The sequence below is a fragment of the Sus scrofa genome, chromosome 13 (assembly GCF_054392235.1).
Source record: "Sus scrofa isolate SSC_HxYL_T2T_F1_AM1 chromosome 13, Sscrofa_HxYL_maternal_Yorkshire_Landrace_v2.0, whole genome shotgun sequence".
Lineage (NCBI taxonomy): Eukaryota > Metazoa > Chordata > Mammalia > Artiodactyla > Suidae > Sus > Sus scrofa.
Window position 1 is genome coordinate 2,091,268 of NC_139395.1, and position 22,712 is coordinate 2,113,979.

Here is a 22,712-nt window from a genome sequence, read left to right on the forward strand (position 1 = left end):
GAATAGAACAGAATAGAATAGAATAGAATAGAATACATTAGAACGGAATAGAACAGAACGGAATAGAATAGAATAGAACAGAACAGAACAGAATAGAGTCGAAGAGAATAGAATAGAATAGAACAGAATAGAATAGAATAGAATAGAATAGAATAGAATAGAATAGAACAGAATAGAATAGAATAGAATAGAATAGAACAGAATAAAATAGAATAGAATAGAATACAACAGAATAGAACAGAATAGAAGAGAATAGAACAGAATAGAATGGAATATAATAGAACAGAATAGAATGTAACGGAATAGAATAGAATGGAATATAATAGAACAGAACAGAACAGAATAGAGTAGAATAGAATAGAGTAGAACAGAATAGAAGAGAATAGAATAGAATAGAACAGAACAGAACAGAATAGAATAGAATAGAACAGAACAGAACAGAATAGAACAGAACAGAATACAATAGAATAGAACACAATAGAATAGAATAGAATAGAATAGTATAGAACAGAATAGAATAGAATAGAATAGAATAGAATAGAACAGAACAGAATAGAATAGAATAGAACAGAACCGAATAGAATAGATTAGAACAGAATAGAACAGAACGGAATAGAATAGAATAGAACAGAACAGAACAGAATAGAATAGAATAGAATAGAACAGAACAGAACAGAATACAATAGAATAGAACACAATAGAATAGAATAGTATAGAACAGAATAGAATAGAATAGAATAGAATAGAATAGAATAGAATAGAATAGAATAGAACAGAACAGAATAGAATAGAATAGAATAGAATAGAATAGAACAGAATAGAATAGAATAGAACAGAATAGAATAGAATAGTACAGAAGAAAACAGAATAGAATAGAATAGAATAGAATAGAATAGAATAAAATAGAATAGAGTAGATTAAAACAGAATAGAACAGAACGGAATAGAATAGAATAGAACAGAACAGAACAGAATAGAATCGAAGAGAATAGAATAGAACAGAATAGAATAGAATAGAATAGAATAGAATAGAATAGAATAGAATAGAACAGAATAGAACAGAACAGAATAGAATAGAACAGAAAAGAATAGAATAGAATAGAATAGAATAGAACAGAACAGAATAGAACAGAACAGAACAGAACAGAACAGAATAGAATAGAATAGAACAGAATAGGATAGAATAGAACAGAACAGAATAGAGTAGAACAGAATTGAATAGAATAGAACAGAGCAAAATAGAATAGAACAGAATATAATAGAATAGAACAGAACAGAATAGAATAGAATAGAACAGAACAGAATAGAATAGACAGAATAGAATAGAATAGAACACAACAGAACAGAATAGAATAGAATAGAATAGAATAGAATAGAATAGAATAGAATAGAATAGAATAGAATAGAATAGAATAAAACAGAACAGAATAGAATAGAATAGAATAGAACAGAATAGAATAGAATAGAACAGAATAGAATACAACAGAACAAAACAGAATAGAATAGAATAGAATAGAATAGAATAGAATAGAATAGAATAGAATAGATTAGAACAGAATAGAACAGAACGGAATAGAATAGAATAGAACAGAACAGAACAGAATAGAATCGAAGAGAATAGAATAGAATAGAACAGAATAGAATAGAATAGAATAGAATAGAATAGAATAGAATAGAATAGAATAGAACAGAATAGAATAGAATAGAATAGAACAGAATAAAATAGAATAGAATAGAATACAACAGAATAGAACAGAATAGAAGAGAATAGAACAGAATAGAATGGAATATAATAGAACAGAATAGAATGTAACGGAATAGAATAGAATTGAATATAATAGAACAGAACAGAATAGAATAGAATAGAATAGAACAGAAGAGAATAGAATAGAATAGAATACAACAGAATAGAATAGAATAGAAGAGAATAGAACAGAATAGAATGGAATAGAATAGAACAGAATGGATTGTAACGGAATAGAATACAATAGAATAGAATAGAACAGAACAGAACAGAATAGAACAGAACAGAATACAATAGAATAGAACACAATAGAATAGAATAGAATAGAATAGTATAGAATAGAATAGAATAGAATAGAATAGAATAGAATAGAATAGAATAGAATAAAACAGAACAGAATAGAATAGAATAGAATAGAACAGAATAGAATAGAATAGAACAGAGTAGAATACAACAGAACAAAACAGAATAGAATAGAATAGAATAGAATAGAATAGAATAGAATAGAATAGAATAGAATAGAATAGAATAGATTAGAACAGAATAGAACAGAACGGAATAGAATAGAATAGAACAGAACAGAACAGAATAGAATCGAAGAGAATAGAATAGAATAGAACAGAATAGAATAGAATAGAATAGAATAGAATAGAATAGAACAGAATAGAATAGAATAGAATAGAACAGAATAAAATAGAATAGAATAGAATACAACAGAATAGAACAGAATAGAAGAGAATAGAACAGAATAGAATGGAATATAATAGAACAGAATAGAATGTAACGGAATAGAATAGAATGGAATATAATAGAACAGAACAGAATAGAATAGAATAGAATAGAACAGAAGAGAATAGAATAGAATAGAATACAACAGAATAGAATAGAATAGAAGAGAATAGAACAGAATAGAATGGAATAGAATAGAACAGAATGGAATGTAACGGAATAGAATACAATAGAATAGAATAGAACAGAACAGAACAGAATAGAACAGAACAGAATACAATAGAATAGAACACAATAGAATAGAATAGAATAGAATAGTATAGAACAGAATAGAATAGAATAGAATAGAATAGAACAGAACAGAATCGAATAGAATAGAAAAGAACCGAATAGAATAGATTAGAACAGAATAGAACAGAACGGAATAGAATAGAATAGAACAGAACAGAACAGAATAGAATCGAAGAGAATAGAATAGAACAGAACAGAATAGAATAGAATAGAATAGAACAGAACAGAATAGAATAGAATAGAATAGAATAGAGTAGAAGAGAATAGAATAGAATAGAATAGAATAGAATAGAACAGAGCAGAATAGAATAATACAGAATAGAATAGAACAGAATAGAATAGAAGAGAATAGAATAGAATAGAACAGAACAGAATAGAATAGAATAGAATAGAATAGAACAGAATAGAATAGAATAGAACAGAATAGAATAGAACAGAACGGAATAGAATAGAATAGAACAGAATAGAACAGAATAGAATCGAAGAGAATAGAATAGAACAGAATAGAATAAAATAGAATAGAATAGAATAGAATAGAATAGAATAGAATAGAATAGAATAGAATAGAACAGAATAGAACAGAACAGAATAGAATAGAACAGAAAAGAATAGAATAGAATAGAATAGGATAGAATAGAACAGAACAGAATAGAGTAGAACAGAATTGAATAGAATAGAACAGAGCAGAATAGAATAGAACAGAATATAATAGAATAGAACAGAACAGAATAGAATAGAATAGAACAGAACAGAATAGAATAGAACAGAATAGAATAGAATAGAACACAACAGAACAGAATAGAATAGAATAGAATAGAATAGAATAGAATAGAATAGAATAAAACAGAACGGAATAGAATAGAATAGAACAGAACAGAACAGAATAGAATAGAACAGAATAGAATACAACAGAACAAAACAGAATAGAATAGAATAGAATAGAATAGAATAGAATAGAATAGAATAGAATAGAATAGATTAGAACAGAATAGAACAGAACGGAATAGAATAGAATAGAACAGAACAGAACAGAATAGAATCGAAGAGAATAGAATAGAATAGAACAGAATAGAATAGAATAGAATAGAATAGAATAGAATAGAACAGAATAGAATAGAACAGAATAAAATAGAATAGAATAGAATACAACAGAATAGAACAGAATAGAAGAGAATAGAACAGAATAGAATGGAATATAATAGAACAGAATAGAATGTAACGGAATAGAATAGAATGGAATATAATAGAACAGAACAGAACAGAATAGAATAGAATAGAATAGAGTAGAACAGAATAGAATAGAACAGAATAGAATGTAACGGCATAGAATACAATAGAATAGAATAGAACAGAACAGAACAGAATAGAACAGAACAGAATACAATAGAATAAAACACAATAGAATAGAATAGAATAGAATAGTATAGAACAGAATAGAATAGAATAGAATAGAATAGAATAGAATAGAACAGAACAGAATCGAATAGAATAGAACAGAACCGAATAGAATAGATTAGAACAGAATAGAACAGAACGGAATAGAATAGAATAAAACAGAACAGAACAGAATAGAATCGAAGAGAATAGAATAGAACAGAATAGAATAGAATAGAATAGAATAGAATAGAATAGAATAGAATAGAATAGAACAGAACAGAATAGAATAGAATAGAATAGAACAGAAGAGAATAGAATAGAATAGAATATAACAGAATAGAATAGAATAGAAGAGAATAGAACAGAATAGAATGGAATAGAATAGAACAGAATGGAATGTAACGGAATAGAATACAATAGATTAGAATAGAACAGAACAGAACAGAATAGAATAGAGTAGAATAGAGTAGAACAGAATAGAATAGAATAGAATAGAATAGAACAGAGCAGAAGAGAATAGAATAGAACAGAACAGAATAGAATAAAACAGAATAGAATAGAACAGAATAGAATAGAATAGAATAGAATAGAATAGAATAGAACAGAACAGAATAGAATAGAATAGAATAGAATAGAATAGAACAGAATAGAATAGAATAGAACAGAATAGAATAGAATAGTACAGAACAAAACAGAATAGAATAGAATAGAATAGAATAGAATAGAATAGAATAAAATAGAATAGAGTAGATTAAAACAGAATAGAACAGAACGGAATAGAATAGAATAGAACAGAACAGAACAGAATAGAATCGAAGAGAATAGAATAGAACAGGATAGAATAGAATAGAATAGAATAGAATAGAATAGAATAGAATAGAATAGAATAGAATAGAATAGAATAGAATAGAATAGATTAGAACAGAATAGAACAGAACAGAATAGAATAGAACAGAAAAGAATAGAACAGAATAGAATAGAATAGAACAGAACAGAATAGAATAGAACAGAATAGAATAGAATAGAATAGAATAGAATAGATTAGAACAGAATAGAATAGAATAGAATAGAATAGAATAGAATAGAATAGAACAGAATAGAATAGAATAGAATAGAACAGAATAAAATAGAATAGAATAGAATACAACAGAATAGAACAGAATAGAAGAGAATAGAACAGAATAGAATGGAATATAATAGAGCAGAATAGAATGTAACGGAATAGAATAGAATGGAATATAATAGAACAGAACAGAACAGAATAGAATAGAATAGAATAGAGTAGAACAGAATAGAATAGAATAGAATAGAATAGAATAGAACAGACAGAACAGAATAGAATAGAATAGAACAGAACAGAACAGAATAGAACAGAACAGAATACAATAGAATAGAACACAATAGAATAGAATAGAATAGAGTAGTATAGAACAGAATAGAATAGAATAGAATAGAATAGAACAGAACAGAATAGAATAGAATAGAACAGAACCGAATAGAATAGATTAGAACAGAATAGAACAGAACGGAATAGAATAGAATAGAACAGAACAGAACAGAATAGAATCGAAGAGAATAGAATAGAATAGAACAGAATAGAATAGAATAGAATAGAATAGAATAGAATAGAATAGAATGAATAGAACAGAACAGAACAGAATAGAATAGAATAGAATAGAACAGAAGAGAATAGAATAGAATAGAATACAACAGAATAGAATAGAATAGAAGAGAATAGAACAGAATAGAATGGAATAGAATAGAACAGAATAGAATGTAACGGAATAGAATACAATAGAATAGAATAGAACAGAACAGAACAGAATAGAACAGAACAGAATACAATAGAATAGAACACAATAGAATAGAATAGAATAGAATAGTATAGAACAGAATAGAATAGAATAGAATAGAACAGAACAGAATCGATTAGAATAGAACAGAACCGAATAGAATAGATTAGAACAGAATAGAACAGAACGGAATAGAATAGAATAGAACAGAACAGAACAGAATAGAATCGAAGAGAATAGAATAGAATAGAACAGAATAGAATAGAATAGAATAGAATAGAATAGAATAGAACAGAACAGAATAGAATAGAATAGAAGAGAACAGAACAGAATAGAATAGAATAGAATACAACAGAATAGAATAGAATAGAAGAGAATAGAACAGAATAGAATGGAATAGAATAGAACAGAATAGAATGTAACGGAATAGAGTACAATAGAATAGAATAGAACAGAACAGAACAGAATAGAATAGAATAGAATAGAGTAGAAGAGAATAGAACAGAATAGAATGGAATAGAACAGAGCAGAAAAGAATAGAATAGAACAGAACAGAATAGAATAAAACAGAATAGAATAGAACAGAACAGAATAGAATAGAATAGTATAGAATAGAATAGAATAGAATAGAATAGAACAGAACAGAATAGAATAGAATAGAATAGAATAGAACAGAATAGAATAGAATAGAACAGAATAGAATAGAATAGTACAGAACAAAACAGAATAGAATAGAATAGAATAGAATAGAATAAAATAGAATAGAGTAGATTAAAACAGAATAGAACAGAACGGAATAGAATAGAATAGAACAGAACAGAACAGAATAGAATCGAAGAGAATAGAATAGAACAGAATAGAATAGAATAGAATAGAATAGAATAGAATAGAATAGAATAGAATAGAATAGAACAGAATAGAACAGAATAGAATAGAATAGAACAGAACGGAATAGAATAGAATAGAATAGAACAGAACAGAATAGAACAGAACAGAACAGAATAGAATAGAATAGAACAGAATAGTATAGAATAGAACAGAACAGAATAGAGTAGAACAGAATTGAATAGAATAGAACAGAGCAAAATAGAATAGAACAGAATAAAATAGAATAGAACAGAACAGAATAGAATAGAATAGAACAGAACAGAATAGAATAGAACAGAATAGAATAGAATAGAACAGAACAGAACAGAATAGAATAGAATAGAATAGAATAGAATAGAATAAAACAGAACAGAATAGAATAGAATAGAATAGAACAGAAGAGAATAGAATAGAATAGAATACAACAGAATAGAATAGAATAGAAGAGAATAGAACAGAATAGAATGGAATAGAATAGAACAGAATGGATTGTAACGGAATAGAATACAATAGAATAGAATAGAACAGAACAGAACAGAATAGAACAGAACAGAATACAATAGAATAGAACACAATAGAATAGAATAGAATAGAATAGTATAGAATAGAATAGAATAGAATAGAATAGAATAGAATAGAATAGAATAAAACAGAACAGAATAGAATAGAATAGAATAGAACAGAATAGAATAGAATAGAACAGAGTAGAATACAACAGAACAAAACAGAATAGAATAGAATAGAATAGAATAGAATAGAATAGAATAGAATAGAATAGAATAGAATAGAATAGATTAGAACAGAATAGAACAGAACGGAATAGAATAGAATAGAACAGAACAGAACAGAATAGAATCGAAGAGAATAGAATAGAATAGAACAGAATAGAATAGAATAGAATAGAATAGAATAGAATAGAACAGAATAGAATAGAATAGAATAGAACAGAATAAAATAGAATAGAATAGAATACAACAGAATAGAACAGAATAGAAGAGAATAGAACAGAATAGAATGGAATATAATAGAACAGAATAGAATGTAACGGAATAGAATAGAATGGAATATAATAGAACAGAACAGAATAGAATAGAATAGAATAGAACAGAAGAGAATAGAATAGAATAGAATACAACAGAATAGAATAGAATAGAAGAGAATAGAACAGAATAGAATGGAATAGAATAGAACAGAATGGAATGTAACGGAATAGAATACAATAGAATAGAATAGAACAGAACAGAACAGAATAGAACAGAACAGAATACAATAGAATAGAACACAATAGAATAGAATAGAATAGAATAGTATAGAACAGAATAGAATAGAATAGAATAGAATAGAACAGAACAGAATCGAATAGAATAGAAAAGAACCGAATAGAATAGATTAGAACAGAATAGAACAGAACGGAATAGAATAGAATAGAACAGAACAGAACAGAATAGAATCGAAGAGAATAGAATAGAACAGAACAGAATAGAATAGAATAGAATAGAACAGAACAGAATAGAATAGAATAGAATAGAATAGAGTAGAAGAGAATAGAATAGAATAGAATAGAATAGAATAGAACAGAGCAGAATAGAATAATACAGAATAGAATAGAACAGAATAGAATAGAAGAGAATAGAATAGAATAGAACAGAACAGAATAGAATAGAATAGAATAGAATAGAACAGAATAGAATAGAATAGAACAGAATAGAATAGAACAGAACGGAATAGAATAGAATAGAACAGAACAGAACAGAATAGAATCGAAGAGAATAGAATAGAACAGAATAGAATAAAATAGAATAGAATAGAATAGAATAGAATAGAATAGAATAGAATAGAATAGAATAGAACAGAATAGAACAGAACAGAATAGAATAGAACAGAAAAGAATAGAATAGAATAGAATAGGATAGAATAGAACAGAACAGAATAGAGTAGAACAGAATTGAATAGAATAGAACAGAGCAGAATAGAATAGAACAGAATATAATAGAATAGAACAGAACAGAATAGAATAGAATAGAACAGAACAGAATAGAATAGAACAGAATAGAATAGAATAGAACACAACAGAACAGAATAGAATAGAATAGAATAGAATAGAATAGAATAGAATAGAATAAAACAGAACGGAATAGAATAGAATAGAACAGAACAGAACAGAATAGAATAGAACAGAATAGAATACAACAGAACAAAACAGAATAGAATAGAATAGAATAGAATAGAATAGAATAGAATAGAATAGAATAGAATAGAATAGATTAGAACAGAATAGAACAGAACGGAATAGAATAGAATAGAACAGAACAGAACAGAATAGAATCGAAGAGAATAGAATAGAATAGAACAGAATAGAATAGAATAGAATAGAATAGAATAGAATAGAACAGAATAGAATAGAACAGAATAAAATAGAATAGAATAGAATACAACAGAATAGAACAGAATAGAAGAGAATAGAACAGAATAGAATGGAATATAATAGAACAGAATAGAATGTAACGGAATAGAATAGAATGGAATATAATAGAACAGAACAGAACAGAATAGAATAGAATAGAATAGAGTAGAACAGAATAGAATAGAACAGAATAGAATGTAACGGCATAGAATACAATAGAATAGAATAGAACAGAACAGAACAGAATAGAACAGAACAGAATACAATAGAATAAAACACAATAGAATAGAATAGAATAGAATAGTATAGAACAGAATAGAATAGAATAGAATAGAATAGAATAGAATAGAACAGAACAGAATCGAATAGAATAGAACAGAACCGAATAGAATAGATTAGAACAGAATAGAACAGAACGGAATAGAATAGAATAAAACAGAACAGAACAGAATAGAATCGAAGAGAATAGAATAGAACAGAATAGAATAGAATAGAATAGAATAGAATAGAATAGAATAGAATAGAATAGAACAGAACAGAATAGAATAGAATAGAATAGAACAGAAGAGAATAGAATAGAATAGAATATAACAGAATAGAATAGAATAGAAGAGAATAGAACAGAATAGAATGGAATAGAATAGAACAGAATGGAATGTAACGGAATAGAATACAATAGATTAGAATAGAACAGAACAGAACAGAATAGAATAGAGTAGAATAGAGTAGAACAGAATAGAATAGAATAGAATAGAATAGAACAGAGCAGAAGAGAATAGAATAGAACAGAACAGAATAGAATAAAACAGAATAGAATAGAACAGAATAGAATAGAATAGAATAGAATAGAATAGAATAGAACAGAACAGAATAGAATAGAATAGAATAGAATAGAACAGAATAGAATAGAATAGAACAGAATAGAATAGAATAGTACAGAACAAAACAGAATAGAATAGAATAGAATAGAATAGAATAGAATAGAATAAAATAGAATAGAGTAGATTAAAACAGAATAGAACAGAACGGAATAGAATAGAATAGAACAGAACAGAACAGAATAGAATCGAAGAGAATAGAATAGAACAGGATAGAATAGAATAGAATAGAATAGAATAGAATAGAATAGAATAGAATAGAATAGAATAGAATAGAATAGAATAGAATAGATTAGAACAGAATAGAACAGAACAGAATAGAATAGAACAGAAAAGAATAGAACAGAATAGAATAGAATAGAACAGAACAGAATAGAATAGAACAGAATAGAATAGAATAGAATAGAATAGAATAGATTAGAACAGAATAGAATAGAATAGAATAGAATAGAATAGAATAGAATAGAACAGAATAGAATAGAATAGAATAGAACAGAATAAAATAGAATAGAATAGAATACAACAGAATAGAACAGAATAGAAGAGAATAGAACAGAATAGAATGGAATATAATAGAGCAGAATAGAATGTAACGGAATAGAATAGAATGGAATATAATAGAACAGAACAGAACAGAATAGAATAGAATAGAATAGAGTAGAACAGAATAGAATAGAATAGAATAGAATAGAATAGAACAGACAGAACAGAATAGAATAGAATAGAACAGAACAGAACAGAATAGAACAGAACAGAATACAATAGAATAGAACACAATAGAATAGAATAGAATAGAGTAGTATAGAACAGAATAGAATAGAATAGAATAGAATAGAACAGAACAGAATAGAATAGAATAGAACAGAACCGAATAGAATAGATTAGAACAGAATAGAACAGAACGGAATAGAATAGAATAGAACAGAACAGAACAGAATAGAATCGAAGAGAATAGAATAGAATAGAACAGAATAGAATAGAATAGAATAGAATAGAATAGAATAGAATAGAATGAATAGAACAGAACAGAACAGAATAGAATAGAATAGAATAGAACAGAAGAGAATAGAATAGAATAGAATACAACAGAATAGAATAGAATAGAAGAGAATAGAACAGAATAGAATGGAATAGAATAGAACAGAATAGAATGTAACGGAATAGAATACAATAGAATAGAATAGAACAGAACAGAACAGAATAGAACAGAACAGAATACAATAGAATAGAACACAATAGAATAGAATAGAATAGAATAGTATAGAACAGAATAGAATAGAATAGAATAGAACAGAACAGAATCGATTAGAATAGAACAGAACCGAATAGAATAGATTAGAACAGAATAGAACAGAACGGAATAGAATAGAATAGAACAGAACAGAACAGAATAGAATCGAAGAGAATAGAATAGAATAGAACAGAATAGAATAGAATAGAATAGAATAGAATAGAATAGAACAGAACAGAATAGAATAGAATAGAAGAGAACAGAACAGAATAGAATAGAATAGAATACAACAGAATAGAATAGAATAGAAGAGAATAGAACAGAATAGAATGGAATAGAATAGAACAGAATAGAATGTAACGGAATAGAGTACAATAGAATAGAATAGAACAGAACAGAACAGAATAGAATAGAATAGAATAGAGTAGAAGAGAATAGAACAGAATAGAATGGAATAGAACAGAGCAGAAAAGAATAGAATAGAACAGAACAGAATAGAATAAAACAGAATAGAATAGAACAGAACAGAATAGAATAGAATAGTATAGAATAGAATAGAATAGAATAGAATAGAACAGAACAGAATAGAATAGAATAGAATAGAATAGAACAGAATAGAATAGAATAGAACAGAATAGAATAGAATAGTACAGAACAAAACAGAATAGAATAGAATAGAATAGAATAGAATAAAATAGAATAGAGTAGATTAAAACAGAATAGAACAGAACGGAATAGAATAGAATAGAACAGAACAGAACAGAATAGAATCGAAGAGAATAGAATAGAACAGAATAGAATAGAATAGAATAGAATAGAATAGAATAGAATAGAATAGAATAGAATAGAACAGAATAGAACAGAATAGAATAGAATAGAACAGAACGGAATAGAATAGAATAGAATAGAACAGAACAGAATAGAACAGAACAGAACAGAATAGAATAGAATAGAACAGAATAGTATAGAATAGAACAGAACAGAATAGAGTAGAACAGAATTGAATAGAATAGAACAGAGCAAAATAGAATAGAACAGAATAAAATAGAATAGAACAGAACAGAATAGAATAGAATAGAACAGAACAGAATAGAATAGAACAGAATAGAATAGAATAGAACAGAACAGAACAGAATAGAATAGAATAGAATAGAATAGAATAGAATAAAACAGAACAGAATAGAATAGAATAGAATAGAACAGAATAGAATAGAATAGAACAGAATAGAATACAACAGAACAAAAGAGAATAGAATAGAATAGAATAGAATAGAATAGAATAGAATAGAATAGAATAGAATACATTAGAACGGAATAGAACAGAACGGAATAGAATAGAATAGAACAGAACAGAACAGAATAGAATCGAAGAGAATAGAATAGAATAGAACAGAATAGAATAGAATAGAATAGAATAGAATAGAATAGAATAGAACAGAATAGAATAGAATAGAATAGAATAGAACAGAATAAAATAGAATAGAATAGAATACAACAGAATAGAACAGAATAGAAGAGAATAGAACAGAATAGAATGGAATATAATAGAACAGAATAGAATGTAACGGAATAAAATAGAATGGAATATAATAGAACAGAACAGAACAGAATAGAGTAGAATAGAATAGAGTAGAACAGAATAGAAGAGAATAGAATAGAATAGAACAGAACAGAACAGAATAGAATAGAATAGAACAGAACAGAACAGAATAGAACAGAACAGAATACAATAGAATAGAACACAATAGAATAGAATAGAATAGAATAGTATAGAACAGAATAGAATAGAATAGAATAGAATAGAATAGAACAGAACAGAATAGAATAGAATAGAACAGAACCGAATAGAATAGATTAGAACAGAATAGAACAGAACGGAATAGAATAGAATAGAACAGAACAGAACAGAATAGAATAGAATAGAATAGAACAGAACAGAACAGAATACAATAGAATAGAACACAATAGAATAGAATAGTATAGAACAGAATAGAATAGAATAGAATAGAATAGAATAGAATAGAATAGAACAGAACAGAATAGAATAGAATAGAATAGAATAGAACAGAATAGAATAGAATAGAACAGAATAGAATAGAATAGTACAGAACAAAACAGAATAGAATAGAATAGAATAGAATAGAATAGAATAAAATAGAATAGAGTAGATTAAAACAGAATAGAACAGAACGGAATAGAATAGAATAGAACAGAACAGAACAGAATAGAATCGAAGAGAATAGAATAGAACAGAATAGAATAGAATAGAATAGAATAGAATAGAATAGAATAGAATAGAATAGAATAGAACAGAATAGAACAGAACAGAATAGAATAGAACAGAAAAGAATAGAATAGAATAGAATAGAATAGAACAGAACAGAATAGAACAGAACAGAACAGAACAGAACAGAATAGAATAGAATAGAACAGAATAGGATAGAATAGAACAGAACAGAATAGAGTAGAACAGAATTGAATAGAATAGAACAGAGCAAAATAGAATAGAACAGAATATAATAGAATAGAACAGAACAGAATAGAATAGAATAGAACAGAACAGAATAGAATAGAATAGAATAGAATAGAATAGAATAGAATAGAATAGATTAGAACAGAATAGAACAGAACGGAATAGAATAGAATAGAACAGAACAGAACAGAATAGAATCGAAGAGAATAGAATAGAATAGAACAGAATAGAATAGAATAGAATAGAATAGAATAGAATAGAATAGAATAGAACAGAATAGAATAGAATAGAATAGAACAGAATAAAATAGAATAGAATAGAATACAACAGAATAGAACAGAATAGAAGAGAATAGAACAGAATAGAATGGAATATAATAGAACAGAATAGAATGTAACGGAATAGAATAGAATGGAATATAATAGAACAGAACAGAATAGAATAGAATAGAATAGAACAGAATAGAATAGAATAGAATAGAATACAACAGAATAGAATAGAATAGAAGAGAATAGAACAGAATAGAATGGAATAGAATAGAACAGAATGGAATGTAACGGAATAGAATACAATAGAATAGAATAGAACAGAACAGAACAGAATAGAACAGAACAGAATACAATAGAATAGAACACAATAGAATAGAATAGAATAGAATAGTATAGAACAGAATAGAATAGAATAGAATAGAATAGAACAGAACAGAATCGAATAGAATAGAAAAGAACCGAATAGAATAGATTAGAACAGAATAGAACAGGACGGAATAGAATAGAATAGAACAGAACAGAACAGAATAGAATCGAAGAGAATAGAACAGAACAGAACAGAATAGAATAGAATAGAATAGAATAGAATAGAACAGAACAGAATAGAATAGAATAGAATAGAATAGAGTAGAACAGAATAGAATAGAATAGAATAGAATAGAACAGAGCAGAATAGAATAATACAGAATAGAATAGAACAGAATAGAATAGAATAGAATAGAATAGAATAGAACAGAACAGAATAGAATAGAATAGAATAGAATAGAACAGAATAGAATAGAATAGAACAGAATAGAATAGTACAGAACAAAACAGAATAGAATAGAATAGAATAGAATAGAATAGAATAAAATAGAATAGAGTAGATTAAAACAGAATAGAACAGAACGGAATAGAATAGAATAGAACAGAACAGAACAGAATAGAATCGAAGAGAATAGAATAGAACAGAATAGAATAAAATAGAATAGAATAGAATAGAATAGAATAGAATAGAATAGAATAGAACAGAATAGAACAGAACAGAATAGAATAGAACAGAAAAGAATAGAATAGAATAGAATAGAATAGAACAGAACAGAATAGAACAGAACAGAACAGAACAGAACAGAATAGAATAGAATAGAACAGAATAGGATAGAATAGAACAGAACAGAATAGAGTAGAACAGAATTGAATAGAATAGAACAGAGCAGAATAGAATAGAACAGAATATAATAGAATAGAACAGAACAGAATAGAATAGAATAGAACAGAACAGAATAGAATAGAACAGAATAGAATAGAATAGAACACAACAGAACAGAATAGAATAGAATAGAATAGAATAGAATAGAATAGAATAGAATAGAATAGAATAGAATAGAATAAAACAGAACGGAATAGAATAGAATAGAACAGAACAGAACAGAATAGAATAGAACAGAATAGAATACAACAGAACAAAACAGAATAGAATAGAATAGAATAGAATAGAATAGAATAGAATAGAATAGAATAGATTAGAACAGAATAGAACAGAACGGAATAGAATAGAATAGAACAGAACAGAACAGAATAGAATCGAAGAGAATAGAATAGAATAGAACAGAATAGAATAGAATAGAATAGAATAGAACAGAATAGAATAGAACAGAATAAAATAGAATAGAATAGAATACAACAGAATAGAACAGAATAGAAGAGAATAGAACAGAATAGAATGGAATATAATAGAACAGAATAGAATGTAACGGAATAGAATAGAATGGATTATAATAGAACAGAACAGAACAGAATAGAATAGAATAGAATAGAGTAGAACAGAATAGAATAGAACAGAATAGAATGTAACGGAATAGAATACAATAGAATAGAATAGAACAGAACAGAACAGAATAGAACAGAACAGAATACAATAGAATAGAACACAATAGAATGGAATAGAATAGAATAGTATAGAACAGAATAGAATAGAATAGAATAGAATAGAATAGAATAGAACAGAACAGAATCGAATAGAATAGAACAGAACCGAATAGAATAGATTAGAACAGAATAGAACAGAACGGAATAGAATAGAATAAAACAGAACAGAACAGAATAGAATCGAAGAGAATAGAATAGAACAGAATAGAATAGAATAGAATAGAATAGAATAGAATAGAATAGAATAGAATAGAACAGAACAGAATAGAATAGAATAGAATAGAACAGAAGAGAATAGAATAGAATAGAATATAACAGAATAGAATAGAATAGAAGAGAATAGAACAGAATAGAATGGAATAGAATAGAACAGAATGGAATGTAACGGAATAGAATACAATAGATTAGAATAGAACAGAACAGAACAGAATAGAATAGAGTAGAACAGAATAGAATAGAATAGAATAGAATAGAACAGAGCAGAAGAGAATAGAATAGAACAGAACAGAATAGAATAAAACAGAATAGAATAGAATAGAATAGAATAGAATAGAATAGAATAGAATAGAATAGAATAGAATAGAACAGAACAGAATAGAATAGAATAGAATAGAATAGAACAGAATAGAATAGAATAGAACAGAATAGAATAGAATAGTACAGAACAAAACAGAATAGAATAGAATAGAATAGAATAGAATAGAATAAAATAGAATAGAGTAGATTAAAACAGAATAGAACAGAACGGAATAGAATAGAATAGAACAGAACAGAACAGAATAGAATCGAAGAGAATAAAATAGAACAGGATAGAATAGAATAGAATAGAATAGAATAGAATAGAATAGAATAGAATAGAATAGAATAGAATAGATTAGAACAGAATAGAACAGAACAGAATAGAATAGAACAGAAAAGAATAGAACAGAATAGAATAGAATAGAACAGAACAGAATAGAATAGAACAGAATAGAATAGAATAGAACAGAACAGAACAGAACAGAATAGAATAGAATAGAATAGAATAGAATAGAATAAAACAGAACAGAATAGAATAGAATAGAATAGAACAGAATAGAATAGAATAGAACAGAATAGAATACAACAGAACAAAACAGAATAGAATAGAATAGAATAGAATAGAATAGAATAGAATAGAATAGATTAGAACAGAATAGAACAGAACGGAATAGAATAGAATAGAACAGAACAGAACAGAATAGAATCGAAGAGAATAGAATAGAATAGAACAGAATAGAATAGAATAGAATAGAATAGAATAGAACAGAATAGAATAGAATAGAATAGAACACAATAAAATAGAATAGAATAGAATACAACAGAATAGAACAGAATAGAAGAGAATAGAACAGAATAGAATGGAATATAATAGAACAGAATAGAATGTAACGGAATAGAATAGAATGGAATATAATAGAACAGAACAGAACAGAATAGAATAGAATAGAATAGAGTAGAACAGAATAGAATAGAATAGAATAGAATAGAACAGAACAGAACAGAATAGAATAGAATAGAACAGAACAGAACAGAATAGAACAGAACAGAATACAATAGAATAGAACACAATAGAATAGAATAGAATAGAGTAGTATAGAACAGAATAGAATAGAATAGAATAGAATAGAATAGAACAGAACAGAATAGAATAGAATAGAACAGAACCGAATAGAATAGATTAGAACAGAATAGAACAGAACGGAATAGAATAGAATAGAACAGAACAGAACAGAATAGAATCGAAGAGAATAGAATAGAATAGAACAGAATAGAATAGAATAGAATAGAATAGAATAGAACAGAACAGAATAGAATAGAATAGAATAGAACAGAAGAGAATAGAATAGAATAGAATACAACAGAATAGAATAGAATAGAAGAGAATAGAGCAGAATAGAATGGAATAGAATAGAACAGAATAGAATGTAACGGAATAGAATACAATAGAATAGAATAGAACAGAACAGAACAGAATAGAACAGAACAGAATACAACAGAAGGGAACACAATAGAATAGAATAGAATAGAATAGTATAGAACAGAATAGAATAGAATAGAATAGAATAGAATAGAATAGAACAGAACAGAATCGAATAGAATAGAACAGAACCGAATAGAATAGATTAGAACAGAATAGAACAGAACGGAATAGAATAGAATAGAACAGAACAGAACAGAATAGAATCGAAGAGAATAGAATAGAATAGAACAGAATAGAATAGAATAGAATAGAATAGAATAGAATAGAATAGATCAGAACAGAATAGAATAGAATAGAAGAGAACAGAACAGAATAGAATAGAATAAAATACAACAGAATAGAATAGAATAGAAGAGAATAGAACAGAATAGAATGGAATAGAAATGAACAGAATAGAATGTAAAGGAATAGAATACAATAGAATAGAATAGAACAGAACAGAACAGAATAGAATAGAATAGAATAGAGTAGAATAGAATAGAACAGAACAGAATAGAATAGAATAGAATAGAATAGAACAGAATAGAATAGAATAGAACAGAATAGAATAGAATAGTACAGAACAAAACAGAATAGAATAGAATGGAATAGAATAGAATAGAATAGAATACAATAGAATAGAATAAAATAGAATAGAGTAGATTAAAACAGAATAGAACAGAACGGAATAGAATAGAATAGAACAGAATATAATAGAATAGAATAGAATAGAATAGAATAGAACAGAATAGAACAGAACAGAATAGAATAGAACAGAAAAGAATAGAATAGAATAGAATAGAATAGAATAGAACAGAACAGAATAGAACAGAACAGAACAGAATAGAATAGAATAGAACAGAATAGGATAGAATAGAACAGAACAGAATAGAGTAGAACAGAATTGAATAGAATAGAACAGAGCAAAATAGAATAGAACAGAATAAAATAGAATAGAACAGAACAGAATAGAATAGAATAGAACAGAACAGAATAGAATAGAACAGAATAGAATAGAATAGAACAGAACAGAACAGAATAGAATAGAATAGAGTAGAATAGAATAGAATAGAATAGAATAGAATAAAACAGAACAGAATAGAATAGAATAGAATAGAACAGAATAGAATAGAATAGAACAGAATAGAATACAACAGAACAAAACAGAATAGAATAGAATAGAATAGAATAGAATAGATTAGAACAGAATAGAACAGAACGGAATAGAATAGAATAGAACAGAACAGAACAGAATAGAATAGAACAGAACAGAACAGAATAGAACAGAACAGAATAGAATAGAATAGAATAGAATAGAATAGAATAGAATAGAATAGAATAGAACAGAATAGAATAGAATAGAATAGAACAGAATAAAATAGAATAGAATAGAATACAACAGAATAGAACAGAATAGAAGAGAATAGAACAGAATAGAATGGAATATAATAGAACAGAATAGAATGTAACGGAATAGAATAGAATGGAATATAATAGAACAGAACAGAACAGAATAGAGTAGAATAGAATAGAATAGAACAGAATAGAATAGAATAGAATAGAATAGAACAGAACAGAACAGAATAGAATAGAATAGAATAGAATAGAGTAGAACAGAATAGAATAGAATAGAATAGAATAGAACAGAGCAGAAGAGAATAGAATAGAACAGAACAGAATAGAATAAAACAGAATAGAATAGAACAGAATAGAATAGAATAGAATAGAATAGAATAGAATAGAATAGAACAGAACAGAATAGAATAGAATAGAATAGAATAGAATAGAACAGAATAGAATAGAATAGAACAGAATAGAATAGAATAGTACAGAACAAAACAGAATAGAATAGAATAGAATAGAATAGAATAGAATAGAATAGAATAGAATAGAATAGAGTAGATTAAATCAGAATAGAACAGAACGGAATAAAATAGAATAGAACAGAACAGAATAGAATCGAAGAGAATAGAATAGAACAGAATAGAATAGAATAGAATAGAATAGAATAGAATAGAAAAGAATAGAACAGAATAGAACAGAACAGAATAGAATAGAACAGAAAAAATAGAATAGAATAGAATAGAATAGAACAGAACAGTATAGAACAGAACAGAACAGAATAGAATAGAATAGAACAGAATAGGATAGAATAGAACAGAAGAGAATAGAGTAGAACAGAATTGAATAGAATAGAACAGAGCAAAATAGAATAGAACAGAATAAAATAGAATAGAACAGAACAGAATAGAATAGAATAGAACAGAACAGAATAGAATAGAACAGAATAGAATAGAATAGAACAGAACAGAACAGAATAGAATAGAATAGAGTAGAATAGAATAGAATAGAATAGAATAGAACAGAATAGAATAGAATAGAATAGAACAGAATAAAATAGAATAGAATAGAATACAACAGAATAGAACAGAATAGAAGAGAATAGAACAGAATAGAATGGAATATAATAGAACAGAATAGAATAGAATAGAATAGAATAGAATAGAATAGAATAGAATAGAATAGAACAGAATAGAATAGAATAGAATAGAACAGAATAAAATAGAATAGAATAGAATACAACAGAATAGAACAGAATAGAATAGAATAGAACAGAACAGAATAGAATAGAATAGAATAGAACAGAATAGAATAGAATAGAACAGAATAGAATACAACAGAACAAAACAGAATAGAATAGAATAGAATAGAATAGAATAGATTAGAACAGAATAGAACAGAAGGGAATAGAATAGAATAGAACAGAACAGAACAGAATAGAATCGAAGAGAATAGAATAGAATAGAACAGAACAGAATAGAATAGAATACAATAGAATAGAATAGAATAGAATAGAATAGAACAGAATAGAATAGAATAGAATAGAACAGAATAAAATAGAATAGAATAGAATACAACAGAATAGAACAGAATAGAAGAGAATAGAACAGAATAGAATGGAATATAATAGAACAGAATATAATAGAATAGAATAGAATAGAATAGAATAGAATAGAACAGAATAGAATAGAATAGAATAGAACAGAATAAAATAGAATAGAATAGAATACAACAGAATAGAACAGAATAGAAGAGAATAGAACAGAATAGAATGGAATATAATAGAACAGAATAGAATGTAACGGAATAGAATAGAATGGAATATAATAGAACAGAACAGAACAGAATAGAGTAGAATAGAATAGAGTAGAACAGAATTGAATAGAATAGAATAGAATAGAACAGAACAGAACAGAATAGAATAGAATAGAACAGAACAGAACAGAATAGAACAGAACAGAATACAATAGAATAGAACACAATAGAATAGAATAGAATAGAATAGTATAGAACAGAACAGAATAGAATAGAATAGAATAGAATAGAATAGAATAGAATAGAACAGAACAGAATAGAATAGAATAGATCAGAACCGAATAGAATAGATTAGAACAGAATAGAACAGAACGGAATAGAATAGAATAGAACAGAACAGAACAGAATAGAATAGAATAGAATAGAATAGAACAGAACAGAATAGAACAGAACAGAATAGAATAGAATAGAACAGAACCGAATAGAATAGATTAGAACAGAATTGAACAGAACGGAATAGAATAGAATAGAACAGAACAGAACAGAATAGAATCGAAGAGAATAGAATAGAATAGAACAGAATAGAATAGAATAGAATAGAATAGAATAGAATAGAACAGAATAGAATAGAATAAAAATAGAACAGAATAAAATAGAATAGAATAGAATACAACAGAATAGAACAGAATAGAAGAGAATAGAACAGAATAGAATGGAATATAATAGAACAGAATAGAATGTAACGGAATAGAATAGAATGGAATATAATAGAACAGAACAGAACAGAATAGAATAGAATAGAATAGAGTAGAACAGAATAGAATAGAATAGAATAGAATAGAACAGAACAGAACAGAATAGAATAGAATAGAACAGAACAGAACAGAATAGAACAGAACAGAATACAATAGAATAGAACACAATAGAATAGAATAGAATAGAGTAGTATAGAACAGAATAGAATAGAATAGAATAGAATAGAATAGAATAGAACAGAACAGAATAGAATAGAATAGAACAGAACCGAATAGTATAGATTAGAACAGAATAGAACAGAACGGAATAGAATAGAATAGAACAGAACAGAACAGAATAGAATCGAAGAGAATAGAATAGAATAGAACAGAATAGAATAGAATAGAATAGAATAGAATAGAATAGAATAGAATAGAATGAATAGAACAGAAGAGAATAGAATAGAATAGAATACAACAGAATAGAATAGAAGAGAAGAGAATAGAACAGAATAGAATGGAATAGAATAGAACAGAATAGAATGTAACGGAATAGAATACAATAGAATAGAATAGAACAGAACAGAACAGAATAGAACAGAACAGAATACAATAGAACAGAACACAATAGAATAGAATAGAATAGAATAGTATAGAACAGAATAGAATAGAATAGAATAGAATAGAACAGAACAGAATCGATTAGAATAGAACAGAACCGAATAGAATAGATTAGAACAGAATAGAACAGAACGGAATAGAATAGAATAGAACAGAACAGAACAGAATAGAATCGAAGAGAATAGAATAGAATAGAACAGAATAGAATAGAATAGAATAGAATAGAATAGAACAGAACAGAATAGAGTAGAATAGAAGAGAACAGAACAGAATAGAATAGAATAGAATACAACAGAATAGAATAGAATAGAAGAGAA